Source organism: Vicugna pacos, chromosome 31 (assembly GCF_048564905.1).
Source record: "Vicugna pacos chromosome 31, VicPac4, whole genome shotgun sequence".
Classification (NCBI taxonomy): Eukaryota; Metazoa; Chordata; class Mammalia; order Artiodactyla; family Camelidae; genus Vicugna; species Vicugna pacos.
In genome coordinates, this window is record NC_133017.1 from 13,739,234 (window position 1) to 13,760,445 (window position 21,212).

General features: G+C 44.2%; 1 long non-coding RNA gene across 1 annotated transcript; it reads right to left on the reverse strand.

The window, feature by feature from the left end:
* Positions 1–13,420: 13,420 nt before the first annotated feature.
* On the reverse strand, positions 13,421–20,830 carry LOC116286135 (uncharacterized). The gene is made up of 3 exons (XR_004195889.2): positions 20,698–20,830; positions 13,660–13,764; positions 13,421–13,560 (listed from the first exon to the last, which is right to left on the reverse strand). It is a non-coding gene; the product is annotated as an uncharacterized lncRNA (long non-coding RNA).
* Positions 20,831–21,212: the final 382 nt, after the last annotated feature.

Consider the following 21,212-nt stretch of genomic DNA (forward strand, 5'->3'; position numbering starts at 1 on the left):
TTTTTTCCGCTGTGCTATGTCACCACGTCAACATACAAGAGACTTGAGAAATGCCAGAGGATTTCTTTTTGTTTTTAGTTTTGCTACTGTGTTGTGTGTGTGTGTGTGTGTGTGTGTGTGTGACAATGCACGTGATATACAATTTACCACCTTACCCATTTTAGGGGTGCAGTTCAGTGGTGTCAAATACACGTATAATGTTATGCAACCATCACCACCATCCACCTCCATAACTTTTTCCATCTTGTAAAACTGAAACTACTCCCCCTGAATAGTGACTCCCCCTTCCTCCCCGCCCCCAGCCCTGGGAGGTCTGCTTTCCGTCTCTGGATTTGACTGCTCCAGGGGCCTCGAGTCAGTGGAATCGTACGTTATCTGTCTTTTTGTGACTGCCACATTTTAGCGTACTGCCCTCAGTTCCACGCACACTGCAGCATACTGTCGAATTGCCTTCATTTTTAAGGCAGAATAATATTTCACATTCGTACGCGTGTATCACATTTTGTGTATCCAGTCATCTCTTGATGGACACTTGGGTTGCTTCCACATTTTATCTCCTGTGAATAATGCTGCTATGAACGTGGGTGTACAAATCTCTCTCTGAGACCCTGCCTTCTATTCTTTTGGGCATAAACCCCTGAAGCAGAATCGCTGGATCATAAGATGATACTGTTTTTAATTTTTTGAGGAGCGTCCATACTGTTTTCCACGGCGGCTGAACCATTTTCATCTTCCCACCAATGACAGACCTTGGTTTCTCCAGACGGGGCTGAGTCACTGTTATGGCTTCAGGGGTCTTCATCTCACCTGCAGGACTCCCTTGAGCATCTGTCTTAGGGCAGGGCCAGTGGCGACGCACTCCCTCAGCTTTTATCTCGGAATGTCTTCCTTTCTCCCTTCCTTCTGAAGGACAGCTTTGCTAGGTGTGCAGTTCTTGATTGACACGTTTGCTCGTTTAGCGTTTTGACGGTGTCATCCCGCTGCCTCGCGGCCTTCCCGGTGTCTGATGAGAAGTCTGCTGGCGGTCCTACTGAGGACCCGCGGTATGTGTTGATTGGCTTCTCTCTTCCCACCTTCAAGATTTTCTCTTTGTTTTTGGCTTTTGAAAGTTTAATTGTGATGCATCTCAGTGTAGGTCTCATTAAGTCCATCTGACTTGGGGCTTGCTGAACCTGTTGGATATATATAGCCATGTTTGTCACCAAGTTTGGAAACTTTCAGCCATTATTTCCTCAAATATTCTCTCTGCCCCTTTCTCTCTCTCTCTTTCTGCATCTCCCCTGGTGCACGTGTTGGTCTGGCTGATGTCCCACGGGCCCCTTAGCTCTGATCACCTTTCTTCAGCTGTTTTTCTTTCTGTTCCTCATACTCAGTAATTTCCACTGTCCTGTCTTCAAGTTCACTGATTCTTTTTTCTGCCTGCTCAGACCTGCCTTTGAACCCCTCTAGTGAATTTTTAATTTCAGGTATTTTACTTTTCAGCTCCAGAATTTCTTTTTGGATTCTTTTTAGATTTTTCTATCTCCTTCTTGATATTTCCATTTTGTTCATACATTGTTTTCTTGACCCTCTCCACATCTCCTTTGTGCATTTTTATGCCAGATGTTTAAAAATCTTTGTCTACTATTTCTTCTACTGGATCTTTTTCAGGGACAGTTTCTATTTGATTCTGTTTTCTTTCTTTGAATGGGCTGTACTTCCCTGTGTCTTTGTATGCCTTGTGATTTGTTGTTGCTGAAAACTAGACATTTGAATCTAATAATGTGGTAGCTCTGTAAATAAGATTCTCTCCCCCAGGGACTGCTGTTTTTTGTTATTGTTTGTTTATTGGCTTTGTTTCTTGATTGTGTAACTGTCTCTATACTGAGGGTTAGTCTCAGGTGTAAACTTAAGGTCTTCTTATGTCTTTTCCAAGCCTTTCCCTGGGCATGCCTGTTCACTTTCTAATATTCTCCATATATGCAGTTTTTTAATGTCCTAGTCCTTAGTATCTGACTACCAAGGGGTGGGGGAGAAATAAAGGGGGCTTTAAATAGGGCACTGGCTCTTTAAATCTCCTGGCCAGTCACTTCAGCCACATGAGGAGGGACTTGCACTAGTGGGGGAGGTGCAGCAATGGCCACCTGCCCGTGTGTCTGCACCTCTGTGATCAGAAGCAGCAACCAGCGATCAGAGCACAGATGGTGAAGCTTGGGTGACAGAGTCCCTTTGGTCCACCCTGGCTCCTGCGAGCTCCGTCCCTGCTGCTCCAGGCACCCGTGCGCAGCCACCTGCCGCGGGGGTAGGGGGGTGGCCGTGCTGAGCTCAGAGCTGAAGCTGACCAGAATTAGCTGTGCAGGCCTTCCCCTGGACGTCGCCGCCTTCAGTAACCCGCCCAGGGTTCCGCGATAGTGACGTCGGACAGATCTGCCCGTGCCAGCGCCGTCTAGAGGGGGAGGCGGGTTCTTGGTGTCTGCTCCACTGTCTTCCCAGAATCCACGGGGTATAAAAAACAAACAAACCAACCCTTTTTTAGAGCAGTTTTAGGTTCATGGCAAAATTAAGCAAAAGGTACAGAGACTTCCCACATATCCTTTGCCTTCATTATCAACAGAGAAATGCTTCTGGGTTTTAAAGCACCATCAGAAAAATCCCGTGGAAGAAAACATTTCTTGAGAGAAGGCCAGCGGTCACGTCGGAGCGTTTCAGTCTTCCCCACGGTGGGCACGTCTGGCCGGTTTAGGACCAGTGCTGGCGCACGGGGGTGTCTCGGTCCCTACGAGGGAGGGGCCCCGGTGGCCCCTTCGCCTGGGGGGACGTGGGAAGTGCGGGGCTGGTGCTGCCGCCCAGAGTCGCCGCCCTGTGCCCGCCGCCCAGCGCCTCCCCGCGCATCCAGGGGTGCTGCCTCGTCAGGACGTGTCCTGCCTGCAGCCTCTGCCGGAACGTGCCGGGCCCTGGACACCTGTCACGGCCACACCTCGGCCCCGGCTGTGCTCCCCCCAGCACTCTCGCTCTGACCCGTGCGCGTGGGTTCCCGTCTGTCCTGGGTCTCTCCCTGGCCGGACCCTCGGCGCTCCCATCACACGGCCACCGGGCGCCCCCCACCCCGCCCCCAGCACTGCCCCCCCCAACTCACACCTCCGCTCGGAGGAAGCAGAGCTCGCCTCTTCCGCAGCCACACCTCGGAAACCGGCCGGGGCCTTCCCCACTGTGTGAGGTCCCGGGACTGAGGGCTCATGTTAGGGTTTGGGATGCTGTTTCCCCAAAGGGGTGCTTTCTGAGTAACTATGAGATGCAGGAGTTCTGTTTTACAACAACCTGTGAGAAGAACATGAACAGTCTGGAACTCCGTCTTCGCCGCAGAAAAGCCTTGTGCTTTCCCATTACGTTGTCGTCTAGCGCCACCTGGTGCCGCAACTGAACAGCGGTCCTAGCGGAAAATGCAAGAACCTATGGAAAGCGGTTTATCCCAAACTGAGGAGCTTTAGCGCTGGAGAGGAACGTTAGAGGTCATTTAAGACAGATGCCTCGTTTTATAGATAGTAATTTGTCCAGGATTTAGAGGGGAAATGAGTCCAGATTTCAGTCCCAGTCCCCAATTTTCCAACACATCCCCCCCAAGCCTCTTTTTTTTTTTTTTTTATTGACGTATAGTCAGTTTACAGTGTTGCATCAGTTTCTGGTGTACAGCGCAGTGTCCCAGTCATGCATATATATACATATGTTAGTTTTCATATTCTTTTTCTTTACAGGTTACTACAAGATACTGGATATAGTTCCCTGTGCTCTACAGGGTCATTGTCCTTGTTTATTTTATATACAGCAGTGTGTATCTGCAAATCTCAAACTCCCAATTTATCTCTATTCCCACCCTCTTTTCCCTATCAATAATCGTAAGTTTGTTTTCTACGTCTGTGAGTCTCTGTTTGGTAAGAAGTTCATTTGTGTCCTTTTTTTTTTTTTAGATTCCACATATAATTGATATCATATGGTATCATTCTTTCTCTTTGGCTTACTTCACTTAGAATAATGATCTCCAGATCCACCCATGTTGCTGCAAATGGAATTATTTCATTCCTTTTTATGGCTGAGTACTATTCCTTTGTATAAATATACCACATCTTCTTTATCCAATCATCTGTCGATGGACATTTAGGTTGCTTCCATGTCTTGGATATTGTAAACAGTGCTGCTGTGAACACTGGGGTGCATGAATCTTTTTGAATTAGTGTTTTCCCCAGATAAATGCCCAGGAGTGGGATTGCTGGATCACAGGATAAGTCTATTTTTAGTTTTTTAAGGAACCTTCACACTGTCCTCCATAGTGGCTGCACCAATTTACATTCCCACCAACAGTGTAGGAGGGTTCCTTTTTCTCCACACCCTCTCCAGCATTTATCCTTTGAAGACTTTTTAATAATGGCCATTCTGCCTGGTATCAGGTGATACCTCATTGTAGTTTTGATTTTCCCCTCTGTAGCCTCTTAAGCCTCCAAAGGAATTGGGGCAGAGTAATACCACCTTTGGAAGAAGACAGTAGAAGATACTGGCTTTTACTGATTCCTTATTATAAGCCAGTTATTGTGCTAAATACATTTATAAATATCTCATTTATTCTTCACAAGTAGCTGGCTCTTATTCCTGTTTCACAGATGGACAAAGTAAGATTCAGAGGGGTTGAGTGTCTCGTTAAAGTTATATTATCTTATTTGTCCCTGATTACTCACTCCCTGCTTCTCCTTGCCGGACTTGTGTGTCTGGGCCAGTGTACCCTCTCCTGCTCCCACTGAGGCTGGGCTTGGCCAGGTCAACTTTCTTTGGTCACTGGAATGTGAATGAACTTGATATGTGCCGCATGTGAACAGAAGCTTTAACTTCCGCAGTGTGATGAAGTGCATGGCAGCCCTGGCTGCCTCTGTGGGGACAAGATGCCCGAGCCAGTGGCTGTTCCTTCAGCCCTGCCCCTGGAATAGGACCACACCTGGAGCAGAGCCACAGCTAAGCCACAGCGAGCCTGAAGCCCTCATGAACTGTGAGCAACAAAAATTTGTCTTTTAAACCACTGAGAATATGGAGCTGTTTGTTACTGCAGCAAATGCTGACCCATACAGGATTTCAACACCAGTCCGACTCCAAAATCTCTCTGGAAAAAAATGAATGCTCCCAGAATGATGTCTAATTTAACTAACTTGAGAGCCTATGTGTGAGGTCTTACGTTGCTAAGGTTCTCACCTCCTTGGAGTCTTTGCTTCATTCCACCCTCTCACTGGCCCTGAGGATCCAATTTAATTCTGCTTCTTCAGCGCCACCTCCTCAGTGCCTCTGATTCCCTAATGACACTCCACAATTAACTTTTACATGATGCATATCGTTTAAATGCTGCCCAACTGAGTTTTAAGAGGGAAAGGTTTTTTTTTTTCGGTCTCTTTTGTTTAGTGTCATTCCCTAAACAGTGCCTGGCACACAGTAGATGCTAAAAAGTATTTGCTCAATGAATGAATGGAAGTATGAGAACACTTCTGAAATAATGGTAGCTGTTGTATTTTGATGACTTGACCAGTAGAGGTCAGGGATGAGTTCTTTAAAGTTCTTGGACCTGCAGCTACCTTTACACGCCTGTGTTTATACAAGGATCTGTTCACCCTGGACGTCTCAGGGGTTAGTGTGGAGTGCTGCATGGTAACGATCATTTTGGTGGTGGCACTTGGTGTATGTCATGAAAACTGCTGAAGGTTAAACGCTGACGATGCGTCAGGTCGGTGTCTCCTCCATCTATGACCTAGTCTTAGAAGCCAAGAAAAAAAAAGGCAAATAGGATGCAAGATGGGGCAGAAAGTATTGGCTTTAAGGTTGTGTCTATTTACACAAATTGCTTGAACATAAAGGTTAAATTCAGTCAGACAACCAGAGAGGGTAGTAAATGCTTATTGTCAGTTGCAAAGCTAGTTGCCTAGATTCATGACACAACCTCCCCAGAGTGTGTGTGTGCGCGTGCGTGTCTGTGTGCGTGCGTGTGTGTGCGCGTGTGCGTTTACAGATGCAGCCTGTTAGTACTGGGATACTACACCGACCTTCTCTGCTCCTATTTTACAACAAGAAGTGGGAAGCCAAGAACCATGAGCCCCCAGTCGGCCTGCGTGTGGTTCACCCTCCCTGGTTCGGTAGCTCGTGCCCAACCTCATGTGTGTAACTGCAGAGGGGAGGGGGCAGAGGGGTGACGACGCTGGATTGGCAGCAAGTCATCTCCTTTAGATCACGTATTGGTTTTGATCCGTTGAGGAGTTCAAGGGTGAAAATGTGAGTGAGAAGGCAATTAAAGTCTGTCGATTGCTTTGCACACATCAGGCCCTGGGCTGAGTACCCTCACACGTCAGCCCAGCGCCTCCCTGAGGTGAGCACCGTGGAGGACGGCGCCTAGAGCCTCGCGGGAGCTCAGTCATTACCCAGCAAATGCGTGAGAACGAACCGATGACCTTTAGGAAAAGGAGCTGTTCCTTTTTGTTTGGTTTGTTGGAAGGGGTTGATATCCTTGGTCAAACTAAATCTAATCTAAACCCAGAATGTGGGTCCATTTGTGTTTGGTGTTCTTTCTTCATTGCACGTGTCCATTAACTGGGCACTGAAAAAGTGTGCCTTCCTCCAGTGTGCCTCTGGTCAGGAGCCGCTGAAAGGTGGGCACGGAGGCGAGCGACGCGGGCGGATGCGACCTGGTCCTGCAGTGAAGCCGAACTTCCCTCAGAGTGTGTGCAATGACAGTCATAACCATGGGAAAGTTAGCCAGTCAGTGGAGGTTTAATGAAAGGTGTGGGTGTGTTTGTGTGTGTGAGAGAGAGAGAGAGTTAGCCCTTGGGGAGGGAGGTTGGCAGAGGCACAGACTCCAGCCCGCAGCACACGTGGCTCTGGCTGGCTGTCCCTGTGTCCGTGAGTGGATGAACACACCGGGACAGGAATGCTGGTATCACATGCCACCACACCCCTCTGCCTTTCTGGGCAGGACGGGTTTCCAGGCTGAAGAGCCCCATTGTGTCCGAGTACCAGAAACGATGGTTTTCTTGAGCTGTGTGTTGGTAAAGAGCTGGATGACATGGTTTTACTCTGCCAAGAAGCCTGCAGTCAGATGAATGCAAGGGGAGAGTCTCCCGTGTGATGATATGAAACAGAATCTGCCAACTACTCACAAAACTTTCAGCGTGGGGCAAGTCAGGCAGGGGATGGGACAAGTTCCCCGCAAAAGTTCATGGAGGTGTGTCCTCGCTCCAGTGGAAGTGAGACAGGGCTTCCTGCCTCTCCTGCCTTCCTCCCCTCCGTGCTTGGGGCTGTCGCTGACTACTAGGCACATAGAGTACTCGCTGCCAGCATAATCAGCACACAGAATGTGGAGACACCACGCGTGCACGAACAGATTAGAGGTTCTTAGTTAAATCCAAACGAACACACACTCGATAATGGCTTTGGCTGAAATAGATTTTCATACTTTCTAGCATGTTCCCGTTTGCCAGGGGTTAGCAAAGATGAAGCTTGCCAGATTTTAATGTGGTACAAATGCCACGTTCATGGCAAAGCCAGTGGACTGTTACAGGATCTGGCAAATCTAAAGCATTATCAACAGCTGTGGTTTTGAAATGCTTTGTGAGACGGGAAAACAAAGCACGCGTGCCCTGAGAGTGGGCGTGAACTCCCCCATTAACATGTTTTAGTGTAACTCATGGTCACTCTTAGTTACATATAGTTTTATAGTTACAGTCAACTTCTGATTACATGTGATACTGACCAGAAGGCAAAAATGGACTGAGGCCCTAACTGAAGATTTCTTGAGAGACTGCTCTGTTCAGGGACACAGACTTGGTGTTAACTGTAGCCAATCGCGTCACACCCTCCCCGTCCTTACTTTTGCCAGGATTGCAGTGGATAGAAGTGGCAATGTGAATTTCACCCCTTTCGTCCCATTTATCACAATTAAAGGACACATCTTTAGAAATAAATCAGTCAAAGAGAAGGAGAATTGTTACAAAGATAAAGAAGAAAAAGAGCGATTCTAAGTTACTAAACAATTGACCCCCATCTAAATATCTGATGTCAAAATCCATTTGAAAAGTGACAGAAAATGGACATTTTGCTTTATCTTGTGACTTGAATGGATAGTTTCATCACAAATATGACTGTCATATGACACAGATGACTGTCCATATCCTGGCTTTTCATTTTCTGTTTTAAAAGTCAACTCCATGTACCACAACTACAACTCTGTACAATTAATTAAAAATTACCTGTCAGCTTGTCTAAAGTCCAGATCATCGGTGTAGGGTCAGAATTTACTGTGTTGTATAAAGACCAGGCTCAGAGGATCCGTCTCACCGTTGGTGCTGGTCTCAGGTACCTTCAAGAAGACCTGAGTGGTCATGGGTTACTTCATGAAAAATTGAGGAGAAATCACCATGAACCTCATGACACCAGATTGGTTGGAAAGAAGGAAAAATAATCTAAATTGTTAAAGCACTAATTGTGCACTTAGAAATGATTTCATTAATTTTAAAGATTTTTAATAGTATACTTGATAGTTACAAAGTCAATTTAATCTCTCTCTCTCTCTCTCTCTCTCTCTCTCTCTCTCTATATATATATATATATATATATATATATATATATATATATAAAGACATCTTCCTTATCCAATCATCTGTTGATGGACATTTAGGTTCCTTCCATGTTTTGGCTACTGTAAATAGTGTTACTGTGAACACTGGGGTGCATTGTTTTTTGAAATTAAGAGTTTTCTCCAGATATATGCCCAGGAGTTGGTTTGCTGGCTCATATAGTAAGTCTATTTTTAATTTTTTAAGGAATCTCCACACTGTTTTCCATAGTGGGTCCATCAAATTATATTCCCACCAGCAGTGTAGGAGGGCTCCCTTTTTCTCCACACTCTCTCCAGCATTTATCGTTTGTGAACTTTTTAACGATGGCCATTCTGACTGGTGCGAGGTGATACCTCACTGTGGTTTCAATTTGCATTTCTCTAATAATTAGCGATACTGAGCATCTTTTCATGTGCCTATTGACCACCTGTATGTCTTCATTGGAGAAATGTCTGTTTAGGTCTTCTGCCCATTTTTCTATTTTTTTTTGTTTGTTTGTTGGTTGTTTTGCTGTTCTTGAGTTGTATGAGCTGTTTGTATAATTCTGGAAATTAAGCCTTTGTCAGTTACATCATTTGCAAATGTCTTCTCCCATTCTATAGGTTGTCTTCTCGTCTTGTTTATGGTTTCCTTTGCTGTGCAAAGCTTATAAGTTTAATTAGGCCCCATTTGTTTATTTTTGCTTTTATTCCTATTGCCTTGGAAGACTGACCTAGGAGAACATTACTACACGTTATGTCAGAACGTTTGCCTATGTCCTCTTCTAGGAGATTTATGGCGTCTTATGTTTAAGTCCTTAAGCCGTTTTGAGTTTATTTTTGTGTATGGTGTGAGGGAGGGTTCTAATGTCACTGATTCACATGCGGCTGTCCTGCTTTCCCACCACCACTTGCTGAAGAGACTGTCTTTACTCCATTGTATGTTCTTGCCTCCTTTGCTGAGGATTAATTGACCGTAGGTGTGTGGATTTATTTCTGGGCTCTCAGTTCTGTTCCCTTGATCCACATGTCTGTGGTTGTACCAGTATCATGCTGTTCTCATTACTGTAGCTCTGCGGTATTGTCTGATGTCCGGGTGGAATAAGCCTCCAGCATCATTCTTTTTCTTCAGTATTGCTTTGGCAATTCTGGGTCTTTTGTGACTCTATACAAATGTTAGGATTATTTCTTCTAGTTCTGTGAAAAATGCCCTAGGTAATTTGATAGAGATCATAGTAAATCTGTAGATTGCTTTGGGGAGTACAGCCATTCTAACAATATTGATTCTTCCAATCCAAGACCATGGGATATCTTTCCATTTCTTTAAATCATCTTTAATTTTCTTAATCAATGTTTCATAGTTTTCAGCATAATAAGTCATTCCTAAGTAATTTTTTTGATGCAATTTTAAAAGTTTTTTTTACTTTCCTTTTTCTGATGTTTCATTGTTAGTGTAAAGAAATGTCAGAGATTAATTTGTTCACCAGGTTTAGTAGTTTTTGTGTGGAGTCTTTAGGGTTTTCTATATAGAATATCATGTCATCTGCAAAAGTGACAATTTTACCTCTTCCCTTTCAATCTGAATCCCTTTTCTTTCTTTCTCTTGTCTGACTGCTATGGCTAGGACTTCCAAGACTATATTGAATGGAAGTGGGGACCGTGGGCATCCTTGTCTTCTTCCAGATTTTAGCAGGAAGGCTTTCGATTTGTCACTGTTGAGTATTATGCTGGCTGTGGGTTTGTCATAAAGAGCTTTTATTATGTTGAGCTATGTTCTCTCTATACCCACTTTGGTAAGAATTTTTAATCATTGATAGGTATTGAATTTTATCAAATGCTTTTTCTGCATCTATTGAAATGATCGTGTGGTTTTTGCATTTTCTTTTGTGGATGTGGTGTGTCACATTCATTATTTGCATGTGTCGAAGCACCCTTGCGTCCCAGGGATAAACCCAATGTGATTGTAGTGAATGATCTTTATGTGCTGTTGGATTTGATTTGCTAATATTTTGTTAAGAAATTTTGCATCTATATTCATCAAAGATATTGGCCTGTAATTTTCTTTTTTGATAGTTCTTTGTCTGGTTTTGATATCGGGGTGATGGTGGCTTCACAGAATGAGTTTGAGAGTGTTCCTTCCTCTTTGGTCTTTTGGAAGAGTTTGAGAAGGATCAGTATGAGTTCTTCTTTGTATGTTTGGTGGAATTCCCCAGTGAAGCCATCAGGCCCTGGACTTTTGTTTGCAGGGAGTTTTTTTCAATTACTGATTCTATTTGACTTCTAGTACTTGGTCTGTTCAAATTCTCTGTTTCTTCTTGGTTCAGTTTTGGGGGACTGTATGTTTCTAGAAGATGGTTCATTTCTTCTAGATTGTCCAATTTGTTGGCATATAATTGTTCATAGTATTCTCTTATGGTTTTTTGTATTTCTGCAGCATTCGTTATAATTTATCCTATTTTATTTTTTATTTTATTTACTTGAGTCCTCTCTCCTTTCTTCTTGGTGAGCTTGGCCAGAGGTTTGTCAATTTTGTTTACTCTTTAAAAAAACCAGCTCTTGGTTTCATTGATTTTTCTATTTTCTTAATCTCTATTTTATTTATTTCCTCCCTGGTCTTTATTATGTCTTTCCTTCTGTTCACTTCAGGTTCTGTTTGTTCTTTCTCTCATCCTTTTAGGTGGGAGGTTAGGTTGTTTGTGTTTGCCTTGCTTTTTGAGGAAGGCCTGTGTCCCTGTGCACCTCCCTCTTAGGACTCCTTGTGCCGCGTCCCATAGATTTTGTGTGGTTGTTTTCACTGTCATTTGTCTCAAGATATTTTTTTTTAATTTCCTTGTTGATCCATTGGTTAAGTAGCAAAACAATCTCCATGCAATCTTTTATTTTCTTCTCATTTCTCTTTCTGTAGTTGAATTCTAGTTTCATGCCACTGTGGTCAGAAAAGATGTTTGAAATAACTTCTGTCCTCTTACATTTGTTGAAGCTTGTTTTGTGTCAGAGTATGTGGTCTATCTTAGGGAATGTTCCGTGGGCACTTGTGAAGAATGTATATTCTGAGTTTTTTTGGCTGTAGTGTCCTGAAAACATCAAGTAACTGTTCTGTTGTGTCACCTGAGACCTCGGTTGCCTTGCTGACTTTCTGTCTGGAAGATCATACATGCTTTTGTCATTGAAATGGAGCAATATCCCCAAGAAGAGTTGCTTAATCTTTTTAGTTCCCTGACCAGTTTAGCACATTAACTTATACAATTGATGAAAACAATTTTGCTATTTAAAAAGTTCAATTTTAGGCAATCTGGGAAAATAATTAAAATTTGAAATTTAGTTCAAATTATTAATAAGAAAAGTTTCTATGTGTGTTCTTTAATGTGGAGAAGTACTTTCCTATAGTGTCACTCTAGTTCTCTTTTGGTGACATTTCCCTTACAGTGTTTTGTGGTGGGTATAATCACTCTGATGCGAACTTAACACACCATTAGTTCAAATTAGGGAAAATCTTGAGCAGATCACAAAAACTTTTAGGTATCTGAGGACATCATAAATGGCTTATTTAGCTTTCATACTGTGAGCATTTAGCTCTTTGGTTTTATGTCTCATTTCTTAAAATAAAAATTGTATCTTTTTCTCACAAAGGTGTAGCAGTGATGCAAAGAATTTACAGGGTTACAGCTCACTTGACTACAAATAGGTATCTCCATTTTGTGTCAACACATCACTAAAAAGTGACAAATGTTATTAGCTACTGCTTCCACCAACCCACAGTCACCTCCTTAAAGCAAGCAATGCAGACTCTGGCTACCTCGGGCCAGGACACATATGACCGGCACACAACATTGCTCTAAGGGGCAGCTGGTGTGGGGCTGGGCTTCGGGACCAGCGGTTATGCAAGGCCATGTTCATTGTGGATGGAGCCTAAAAACTGTGTGAAGCTGATCACAGAGTCACTCACAAAGCAGACAAGCTGCCAGGTAGAAACTGTCAGTCATCACCCATTCCTGCCAATTTTCCAGTTCCTGTGCCAATCATCAGAGAGAAAATTACAGATACACTTTATGACTCCTGAGCCGACAGGAACTTGCTGCTGTGGAAATACTCGCCGGGTTCTGTAACACATTGCGTAAGCCCAGAAGTAAAAGTATCTTTTAAAGGAAAAAAATGGCGAGTGATCAGTAAGGTGCCAATTTTGTGACCACCATTTTGACTTAATTTGGGGGCTGGGGGGGTCTTGGGGGCGTCCTTTCCACTATCCAAAGACTTCTCATTGCTAATTAGGAGGGTTTAGCCGTGAACTCAGAAGGCATAAGCTGGTTCAGAAAGATCCCTGTATGCTTGTCTTGAGTTTCATTCAACAGCGAGGACTTTTCTGGTGTTTTAATTGGTGGCTGGCTTCCCAGCAGTTTTCCAACGCAGTAATCTGTTTTCACTCCACTTAAGTTAAAAGCCATCCATTCCTGTGTCTCTCACACACCTACTGGATCTCTCTTCCTAACGCCCCTAAGGAGAAGGCGCGGTGGGCCACTGCATCTCTGGCCTTAGTCCTCTGTGCTGTTACCACTCTGCTCTTTCATGCCATTGGCCCAGGCCTCATGAGACTCCCAAGAAGGCTGGATTTGGGAGACATTCGTTCCTTAAACCAGCATGTCCCACCCGTCTTTTATAGAAGCCTTGTCAGTGCTGATCCACCCTGGAACAATAACATTAGCCCCTTCTTCCCGCTGCCTTCCCCTCCACCACCCCTGCGTCTTCTCCTGGGACCTAAGAGTGTGTTTCCCAATTGCTGTAACAATAATAGACCATACTTACTGAGCTCTGTGAAGCACCTACCAGGAATTCAGGAACTTTACCCGAGCAGGTTGAGCTGTCGACATGTCTGCTGTTCCCTCTGGGCTGTCACTCCCGTGCCGCTGGGGACTGGGGCCCCAAGCTCCAAGTTCTCCTGGGGTAGAACTGCTAACGGCCAGATTCGGCCACTAGAAATAGAGAAATCTGAGTTACATTTGAATTTCAGATAGACAATGGGGAAAAAATTAGTACAAGCATGTCCCAGATATCACATGCGAGGCACTTACATAACCTTGCCTTCCCCAACCAGGTTGCTGGCTCCATCTACTTCTTGAGCTTTCTGTGAAAACTCGCCCCCAAAACGTGGAGAAGTGGGTCTTCAGAAACCTCTCCTAGGAAATAACAATATAAAATCCCTTGACTGCATAACTCCACGATCCTCAGTAAGCCCACGTGCAGGCTTCGGGTGGAGGCAGCGTAACACTGCAGCAAGTGCGCAGGCTTCAGCGCAGAATGGATCTGTGCTGAATGACAGCCCCCCACCACGGCCCCGGCACTCTGCGTAAGGCCTTTCATCTTCCTAAACCTCAGGCCCTTCGTTTATAGAAAGAGACTGACTTAGAATGGGCATCATTAAACAGTCCACAAAAGATAAATGCTGGAGAGGGTGTGGAGAACAGGGAGCCCTCCTACACTGCTGGTGGGAATGTAGTTTGTTGCAGCCACTATGGAGGACAGTATGGCGGTCCTTAAAAAACTGAAAATAGACTTACCATGTGATCCAGTAATCCACTCCTGGGCATCTAATCCACTCTGGGCATCCCCAGAGGGAACTCTAATTCGAAAAGATACATGCACCCTAATGTTCATAGCAGCACTATATGCAATAGTCAAGACATGGAAGCAACTTAAATGTCCATCAACAGATGACCGGATAAAGAAGTGGTGGTGTATATATACAATGGAATACTACTCAGTATAAAAAATAACAAAACAATACCATTTGCAGCAACACAGATGGACCTAGAGATCATCTCTCTAAGTGAAGTAAGCTAGAAAGAGAAAGAAAAATATCATATGATATCACTCATATGTGGAATCTAAAAAAGAAAATGAAAAAAAGAGGACACTAATGAACTCATCTACAAGACAAAAACAGACTCACAGACATAGTAAAAACTCTTATGGTTACAAGGGGAAAAGGGGAATGGGAAACAATAAATTTGGCAGTTCAAGATATGCAAATGTTAGCCATTATATGTAAAGATAGATAAAGAACAAATGTCTTCTCTATAGCACAGGGAACTATATTCAATATCCTGTAGTAACCTTTAATGAAGAAGAATGTAAAAACGAATATATGTGTGTATATGTCTGACTGAAACACAATGCTGAACACCAGAAATTGACACATTGTAACTGACTGTACTTCAATAAAAAGAGAGAGACTGACTTAAATTGTAAGTCTGTGCATTCATTTTCTAGAACTGCCATAACAAAGTACCACGGACCGGGCGCCTTCAACAACAGAACTGTGTTGTCTCACCATCTGGAGGCTGGATGCTTGAGTTCAAGTTGTCAGCAGGGCTGGTTCCTTCTGAGGGCGGTGAGGGGAGGGTTTGCTCCAGGCCACTCCCCATGGATGGTAGACGGCTGTCTTTATAGTCACCTGGTATCTTTCCTGTTTGTGTCTCTGGGCCCAAATTTCCTCTTTTTATAAGGATACCAGACTGGATTAGGGTCCACCCTCCTACCTCACCTTAACCTAACCACCTCTGTCAAGACCTCTCCACACGAGGTCCCACTTTGAGGTACTGGGAGCTAGGACTCCAGTGTATCTTTTTACAGGGGGAACAGAATTCAACTCCTAACTGGTTGGTAAAAGAATTAAATATGGTAACTTGTATAAAGCACCTAACAGAAACCCTGGGTTATAAGAAATACTAAACAACAGCAGATATGGTTACTAATGACAGTTTTGTCTTCTGTTCTTGTGTCATGGTCTTTTGAATACACAATTACTCTCTGGGATGAATGGACACATACACAGAGGATCTAAGTGGGGAACAGATGTAAATGTCTAGACCATGTTAGACGTAAGAATCAATCACTGAGATTAAAAGACTTCGTGTTTCTCTATGTGTTTGGGGTGGAGAGGAGAGAAAGAACAGGGACCCAGGATAGATGGTGAACAGAGGTGGTAGAATTTAACTATCCAGACTGACTGGTGTTGAACTGATTAACACTCCATTTTACTTCACTTTGAAAACAGAGTTGAAGAGAGAGAATCAAAATTTCCCCTGGACAACATAATTTGTGCCAGACAGAATTATTGTGTACTTGAACAGCAAGGGTTGTGAGAGAACCAGTCACTTGATTCTGACGCCAGAAAAACTCAGATTATAATTACCCTACAAACAGCATTACTTGGAAAATCTTTATGAGAGCAACACTTCCAAATCTCTGTGGGATTTAAAGTGGTACATTTTCTGTGGTACCTTTGGTTTCAGCATATTCTTTGAAGAGAAATTCTCACTGCTGGTAAAACTAGAAAGGAGAAAATTGTACTTGTTAGCTTATGAAGCGATCGCTCGTTTGATCTCGAGTGTTTCCCTTCAGGACGTCCTCATGGTGCTGGGTGACTAAGACGACGCAGTGGAACGTGTGGCTGGGAGGGCGGGTCGCCAGTAACACGCAGGGCAACTATAGCAGAGGCTGGTCTCCATTAGGAGGAGAATGACAGGAAATGCGTTTGATTTGCAGAAGGAAGAATTTAGGCTAGATCCAAATACTCTCTGTATTGCTAATCAGTAAAGTAGATGCTCAAGAGAGGCTACGTAGTGCTGTTCCTAAGAAGATCTATAAAATTACGATAGAAATTACATTGTTCGTAGTTTTTGAAAATCATAAGGCCTTGTGAATGTTGTATCCAGCATGAGACTTCCATCACCCCACCCAGTTTTTCAATATCACTCTTACTCTTTTCTAAATAATCCTCTGATAACTATTACTATTACTCAATTCAATAAAGTAGTATATATTTTTAAATGAACAGTTGAGTTTGGTTAAATTCAAAGTCAATTTTGGTGTTGTAAAGGCATGGTCTTATAATTTTCCCAAATAGTTCCATTAAAGTCAAGCTGTTAGAGCAGGCAGAGAGCTAGATGTGAGCAGAGAAGGTGGAGCACGGGGCAGGTGGCAGGAAACCACACATCTTGTGAACAGCCTCGGGCCCTTGGGCAGACAAAGAAAAGCAGGAACCTCTGGACTGTAAGAAACCACACATTTTGGGATGACAAGTGTCCTGGAGGATGAAAAAGAAAGATGGGAAAAGGCAAGACTCTCCAGTGTCAGAATGTAACCTTTTGCTCATTATAATAAAATCAGCCTTGCAGATTAGAAGTACCCATCATGCACTGAGGCCATGACACTTTGGATCCAGACTAAATAAGGACAAAAATCTCTCCCTCCTTTGGGAAGGTGGAGCTGGGATGAAAATCAGGGAATATGACCCCAAACCCCTGCCCCATGAATAATCCGCCCATTCATTTCTACACCCTGTGTAACCACCTTGACAAAGAAACTCAGTGCAGCCGCTCACCTGAGTCTGCCCGCTCCCCCCTTGAGAGCCTCCTATCACTCAATAAATGCTCACTTTACTTTTCTCTCACTTCTGAATTCTTTCTGCAATGAGACAGGAACTCACTCTCCAGGAAGAAAAAAAAAAAAGCCAAAGGGAAAATAGAAAAGGGAGAGCTTTAAACATCACATTTGAGGCCTACATCCTGATTTTCCCAGGGGAAGCCTAGATTTCTTTGAGGATGGGGCTGTTTTCTTTTCTTCTTTTTTTTCCATAGCTAATTCCAGGGACCTTGCTCAGAAGGAGGCATTCACATTCTGTTTAGTTTTGGAAAAGACCAGGAAACTTTTAAACTATGTGAAAACTGAGCGGAAGGGGGCACTAGACCCTCCATGTCGATTGAAGCTGGCAGATACTTGCCCAGATCTTCTTTTCACTCTGCTTAAGAGGGTGTTTTCAGGAAGTCTATACGGGATCAAAAGGGGTTATCAAGCAAGTTCACTTTCAGAAGTGACTTTATACAAAGGAATCTTGACCAAATATAAGGACAGAAGCTGGGGAGGGTACAGCTCAAGTGGTAGAGAGCAAGCTCAGCATGCATGAGGTCCTGGGTTCAATCCCCAGCACCGCCATTAAAACATAAATAAATAAGCCTAACTACCTACCCCCTAGGGAAAAGAAATTTTAAAAGGACAGAAGTGTTCAAAGTATAAATATACAGAAAAATAACACAGGACTTTTTATTTCTAGCGATATTGCTGGTTAGATAATCTGGAAGCCTCTTACTACAAATCACTCAGATACACTGGACAAAAATGTAACAAACATGGTTTTAGGTGCTAATAAGAAAGTAAAGGAAATAACCCAGACACTGACATTTTGACTGATTTGGGTTTATTTATTCATTTATTTTGCCAGTCTGGTTAACAATAGGTTTGAGTTTTAAAGGCTATGAAAGTATAGGAGACACATTTTGGGGTCCACAAAGGGCAGGAATTTGGACCTAACACCCTGTAATAAGGAACCCTTGAAGGACCACATTTATCCCCTCCCTAAGGGAGACTTGGAAGAAACTCTTCTGGGTAGCCTGACCTGTTGGGGAGAGGCGATGTGAACTAAAACCCTGAGAATCTAACAAGCCTGAGCGCTTCAGGCTGCCCTCCCTCAGCTTTAGGGTTTGAATTCCTACTGTCTGGAGAGCCTAGAGTCTCCAACAAAATAGTTTAAAATTCAGTCTCAGGCTGAAAATAACACTGGAGACTTCAATAAAAGTAATTAAAAGGCCTCTCTAGAAAGGCATACTTTCAGCTGCGCACAGGATTCCTAAGCATGAACTCACAATTCTAAATTACAAAACATGTGAAAAAAAAATCGAGAATCATCAGCAACAACCACCAGCATAATTAGAGCCTAAGAACTTCAGGGGGAAATTATAAGGACATTCAAAACTGGGAAAGAGAAGAAGCAGACATTGCAGAAGTATTTCCTGGGAGCAGGTTTTCAGGCCCTCAGAGTAGTTCATTTGTATCCTAGCCCGCGTGTGGCTTTACTTATGAAGTAACTCAGGGCCAGAGGACACTCCATGTTGTCCTGAGACCACCCGTCCCGCACACACTGGAGTTCGGTGAGCAGAACTAAGCCGGGGAATGGGAGAAGCTGCCGGCCGTCAGTGGTGGGCCACTGAGCAAAGGCAGATTTAAGTCTGTATTTCAGCTGAAGTCAAGTTCAGAAAGAAGACTGATTAATTCCAACAGGGTGGGAAGAGTGGGAACTAAACGAAAGGGAGGCAAGACAGAGCTAGCAAACTGGGGAGGTGGAGGAGGTGGTGTTCGTTCAGGCTAAAGGATACAGGTGGAAGAAAGGTCACCTCGAGGTCACCATCAGAGGAGGCTGTGGTTGACAGCTGGCTTGAGGAATATCCAGAAGTGTTGTTTTGACCGTGAAGTGAGCCAGACCCAGAGAAAGGAATCTAATTTCAGAAAGAGACTGTGTCTGCAAGGGTGTTAATGGGAGCTTTTCATCCCTGGAACTGCACACGTTGGGCTGGGCTTGGTTCCTCCTGCCCCGGCCCCAGGAACGTGTGGCCTTTGCTCTGTGGGTGTTGGAGACAAAACTACCAGAGACTCTGTCTTGACCGATCAGCTTCCAGATGAATGGGACAGAAGTGGTTCTCAGAACTGCAATGGGGACTTTATGTTTTAATATGAATTTAGCGCCATGTCAGGTCTGTAGGTAACACATCATGACGGAAGGAAATAGGAAGTCATGTGATGGCTACTTTCAGCCACATTTAAGTGTTTGGAACTTTTTTGTACCTGTTTTTAGGGTGCAGAATGAACAAAATCAAACTCCTTTTGCTTAAGAACTTTTCAGGTTTTTGGAGAGGAAAGAGCTGTCTTCACAAATAAAAATCTAACTCAAAGGTAAAAGCCAGATTAGCGTAACTTGATGCAGATACTACTGTTAGTTAGAAACATTCTAGCTAAATAGGAATAACTCGGAGCCAGTTTCCAAGGGACCTAAAAAATCATGGAGCAGTTGTTTTTCCTTCCTGCTCCCCCTCCCCTTCCTCTCCCCCCTCCCCATGCCCTCCCAACTCCAGCACAGGGAACGATGGTCAGTATCTCGTAGTAACCTATAATGAAAAAGAAGGTGAAAAAGAACATATGTGTATACACGTATAACTGAATCACTGTGCTGTACACCAGAAACTAACCCAACATTGTAAATCAACTACATTTCAGCTTAAAAAATTTGGTTTTAAAAGATAACTTAACAAGTTTAGTTCTCAAACATGGCTGGTCATTAGAATCATCTAGGGAAGCATCAAAATTACAGATTTGCTGAAATTGACCCCAGGGCCAGGACTCAGACTCTCCTGGCTTGGGACCCCAGAACTGGTATGCTTTTTATGTGTGTGTGTGTGTGTGTGTGTGTGTGTGTGTGTACATCTTTATCCAGGCATCTGTTGGCAGGCATTTAGGTTCCTTCCAAGTCTTGGCCGTTGTAAATAGTGCTGCTGTGAACACTGGGGTGCAGGTGTCTTTTCGAATTAGAGTTTTCCTCTTTTCTAGATCTATGCCCAGGAGTAGTTTTATACTGGATCATATGGTAACTCTCTTCAGCTTTTTAAGGAACCTCAGTACTGTTCTGCATACTCATTGCACCAAATTACATTCACACAAAACTAGTATTTTTTTTTAAACTTCATGTGATCGAGGGATTCTGACAATCAATAGCTTTAGGATCTATTACATAGAATTTTAAATTTTTCTAATTTTTAACACTTAGATTCAAAACCCAGTCTTTTGAGGTTTTTCCATTAGAAGTCTGAGCTAGGAGCCGCCCTGACATTTTCTGTCCTGGGAGGGCAGTGGGGAAACACGGGGCTGGAAGAGACAGGACACAAGGGAGCGCCCCCTGGAGACTGGCTTTTGAAGGGCTTTGATCATCCCTGCCCAGTGTCAGAGTCAGTCAGGGGGTCAGAGCCCAGGCAGCTGGGCAGGCTCGGTTTCCATGGTGACACTGCCTCTGTCAGGAAGCAGGGATTCCGTCCTGTGGGCCTCTCCCCATCAGTGCGGAGCTTTTCCCACCTGCGGGATCCTGAGGGTGACCAGGCACCTGGCTTCTTCAAGCAACGGCTGCCAGTGTCCACAGCTCCTGCCGGGAGCTTATCAAGTCGATGGAAAAGGAAACGAATGAAAGAACACAGCCCGGGTCAGCAGCAAGAAAGAGCCTCACTTACCTGTAGCTGGGCAGTCTTCTTGCTTTGTGACTCCAGGACGTGTGGGCCCTCCTCTCTCCCTGCTGCCTCCTCGCCACCTGCCACAAAGCTCACGGAGCGGAGAACCTCCTGCTCGCAGCCAGGGGAAAGATCTGTTAAAAGCAAAAAAAGTGAGATGACGTGAAGCTGAAAGTTGGGAAGAGCAGTTCCCTTTCCACGGTGGCCGTCCCAGACCAAGGGGAGGCAGAGAGGCGCGGCGGCCCTGCCCCGGGTTCCCAGGGAAGGAGCCAAGCCACCAGTCCCGCTGACTGAACTGTATTAAAATTTTAAAAATTCAAACAAACAAAACAAACTCCTTTTAAAGGAGTGAAAAGGCTCCTTGTTTTTTGAGCCGGCCGGTGACCTGTGATGCCCAGTGCGGAGGAGCGGGTCCTGGATTTGGTCAGGAAATTGACCAGGCGTGTGGCTTCTCGGCGGCGGAATCTGTTGACACGAGCAATCCTCAGCACGCTGGGTGATTCGAGTGCACTCTCGTA